Source organism: Podarcis raffonei, chromosome 5 (assembly GCF_027172205.1).
Source record: "Podarcis raffonei isolate rPodRaf1 chromosome 5, rPodRaf1.pri, whole genome shotgun sequence".
Classification (NCBI taxonomy): Eukaryota; Metazoa; Chordata; class Lepidosauria; order Squamata; family Lacertidae; genus Podarcis; species Podarcis raffonei.
In genome coordinates, this window is record NC_070606.1 from 4,895,793 (window position 1) to 4,899,327 (window position 3,535).

Consider the following 3,535-nt stretch of genomic DNA (forward strand, 5'->3'; position numbering starts at 1 on the left):
AATCCTTGATGTCATGTAATATATAAACAATTATATCGTGTACATACAGAGATACCTTTTAGGTATTCTAATTAGTTTAGATATTTACAATTGTCAACACAAATGCCAGAATTATTCCAAATACCTTCATAAGATATTTTACCGCATTGTAATTCAAGTGTCAGGGCTACAATTAAGAAACAACATTATTTAAGACTTGTATTTCTCATTCATTTACTAACTTAGTACTCTTTGGAACATATCTGGAGATGTTGGTACCACGAGGAAAGTGGCTTGATTTGCATATTAGGAAACCATTATCCATGAAACGTGCTTTTTTTATATATATAAAAAAAGACTGAAAATATTTTAATTTTTTTCTACTTTAGTGATGTAAATAGTGTTCCATATATTGTACTTTACACTGAGGAATAAATTTTAGGACATTGGATATATATGCTTCATTGTGATAGACATTGAATATTACTCCTCTCTATACTGGTGGGAGAAAAGTTCCTGGTGGGTGAAGAGGCAGGAAAGTATTTTTTAACATTACTTTGAATGCCTGTATCCCTGGAGCGGAGTGGGCCAGAGTAGCTTTGGGTGGCAACCACATGGATTATATATATAATCTGCTCCTCATCTCTTGCTCTTGAGCACTTTCCTCCTTGGTTGAGCAACTGTACCAGAATTGAGCTCAGCTAAGATAAAAGCACTTGGGGAAGCCACTGGGGCGCGTTGCGCTTTCCTCCTTGCAGGGCTGCTACCACCATGTGTATTTTTACTCCCAGGCCACAGTGACAGCCACCTTGGGCACATTGAGGAAGTGCGATAGGATTGTGCATATATTTGAAAGGCAGAAATAAGATGGTTCCTTTCCTAACGTTAAAGATGAAATGATTAGGTAGTTTGGGGTGGGGTTTTTTGAGGGGTTGGATAGGATGTGGTCAGGTAGGCTTAAAACTGAATGGGTTGCACCTGTTTGAATGTGTGTGCATATGTAACTACACAAATTTTGTTAAAATCAACCTAGAGTAAACAAATCTAATAAATGATCATAATATTGTTTCCTTAACAATACTTAAGATCAGTACTTAAGATCAAGTACTTAAGATCAAGTAAAATCAGCATAATGAAAATTACACAAATCCATTTTTGGTCCCTCTTCAAGTACCAGGAGTGAGTGCCCAAAGGGATGAAGCGATCTGGAGTAAATACTATCATCTGCGGCTACATGGGGGAATGCAAAATAGGTCATGCAATAACATAAATTTCACCTGCACCATTCCAGAAATTAGTTCCTCTATCTGAAATACCTTGAGAAAACACAATAACTCTGATTTGTGTAGAATAGTAACAGTTCTTACCCGACAAAACTTCTGTGAGCATTCGGTAGAAATCTCTTTGAAATGTGACTGCCAGTTAAGTTACCCATTTCTGTGCTTTGTAAATATTTCTTTTAATTATGCAAATTCTGTGAAATGGAATCAACTGGTCTGACCTGGAAATCAACACAATCAATGCTTTGGAATTAGAATTTGCTCCCCCACAACACTCTCTTGAGTGAGAAAGACCCCAGGCAACTGTATCTGTTAAGACATCTGCAAAAAATTGCCCATTGCGTTGTACTGAAAGGGAGCAAGAGGGAAAAACACAGGGTGGGTAGCAGGAGAACCAGCTAAGTGGGGACACCATTCAGGAGCTTTAGCCTAGTTCATGTCGCATAAAATGTAGCTAAATACATTACATTTTCCTATGCTGTTGACTCCAGGTGATCCTCCTTTCAGGAGGCAAGGTAAGGTTGCTACCTCAGGATACTATGAAGCATAATAAATTTGCCTTAAAAATAGTGGGCTTAACATGTATTTAAAGCTGCCAATGGAGTGGCAAATGAAATGTCTCTGAAATAGTGTTGGGCCAATCGGCTGGAGGGGTTTTCCTGGGGGCAGTCCAGTGCCCTCTTGGCAGCTGTTCTTTGTTGCCATCACATCAATTGTGAGTAGACGTGTGGGATGTTATAGAGAAGGTTGATAATGGGAACTCGGCTAAATGGGAGAACAGAAGGTTAAGGCTAATTTCAGCTATTAAGATCGGGTGAGGAAGTAAGGAAGAAAGAAAAAGAATGAAACATCAGGAAAGATCTGCACAGAACAATTGCAGTGGGAATAGAGCTATCTGGCAGGTTCCCAAATCTTCACTCATGACAAAAGTACTGTTGTACCTACTGGAAAGGTAGATTAGTTTGTCTGGTACAGATACCTTGAGTTACAAACGCCTCAGGTTACAAACGCTTCAGGTAACAAACTCCACTAACCTGGAAGAGTTACCTCAAGTTGAGAACTTTGCCCCAGGATGAGAACGGAAATCGTGTGCCACCGGCGGCGCAGCAGCAAGAGGCCCCATTAGCAAAAGCACACCTCTGGTTAAGAACAGTTTCAGGTTAAGATCAGACCTCCGGAACGAATTAAGTTCTTAACCTGAGGTACCACTGTATAGGATTAATGGGGCCCCACTCTGGCATGGCCTGCAACACCTCTTCCCTCCTCTGTCTCCACGGTTGGCTTTCAGTTAATGATTCATTGCAGAAAATAGGTTAACATTATTCTGAGTTTCAGTTCCAAACTGTTCATGATTGGCAGGTATGCAAAACTGAAGAGGGTACCAGCCTATTTCCTGTAAAAGCTACTCGTGCCTTCATCCACTAAAGATGCAAGGAAGCTCAACCCAGTGATGCTACACTGGCAAAGCAAAATTTACTGATGCCTTGTCTCAATAAGGTACATTAAGAACTTAACCGTCCAGGGGTCCTTTACCTTACCTTTACATTAAGAACGTCCATTACTCCTTACAAAAGGCGTCCCACCAGGACATGCATTTTTCTGGGTTCCTATCAATTACTGGGCATGAATAAAAATCAGAATTAAAACCTTTGTAGATGCTGCTGGTACTTCTAAGCTTTATTTTCAGTGTAAATTATGTACACATTGCTGTTTTCCACAGGTACTGTATCATGGTAGGTTAGAACAACGATAGTGAATAAATGTATAAAGTTTGGTACTTAGAATATTATTTTTTTTAATGGTCTGAGCTTTACCAACATTTTAACTACACCGCCCAAAACTGTCATTGAAATGGTTGTTGTACATGTACCTTATTAACTCAACATCTCTCTTTACGTCTGTATATGAATAGCTTGGTTTCTACGTCAGAGCTCAAAAGGAAGCATGTAATGATTTTTGTTGTTAAATCGCTTTCATAATAAATCTAAAATTAGATAAAAGGTCTTTGGCATTCTTCATTCTGCTATGCAGGTGGTCTGGATAATCACCTATTAATAACTGTCATTGTCAGATGAGCACCACCAAGAGGCCGTGGGAAAGCGGACTAAATTTTGAACAGTGGGAATTTAATAAAACCGAGCTCAATTCCTTCATCTAAGTCATTTAAAGAGAGGTTGAACAACATTGGGCCCAGGACAGAACCTTGCAGCACCCCACAGTCACCTTTTCCCAAGGTGATGAGGAACCATTAATGAGTACTCTTTGGGTTCGCTCAG

General features: G+C 39.6%; 1 long non-coding RNA gene across 1 annotated transcript; it reads left to right on the top strand.

The window, feature by feature from the left end:
* The first annotated feature begins 1,402 nt into the window (after positions 1-1,402).
* On the top strand, positions 1,403-3,259 carry LOC128413561 (uncharacterized). Its single transcript, XR_008330372.1, has 2 exons — positions 1,403-1,604; positions 1,658-3,259. It is a non-coding gene; the product is annotated as an uncharacterized LOC128413561 (long non-coding RNA).
* The last annotated feature ends 276 nt before the right edge of the window (positions 3,260-3,535 follow it).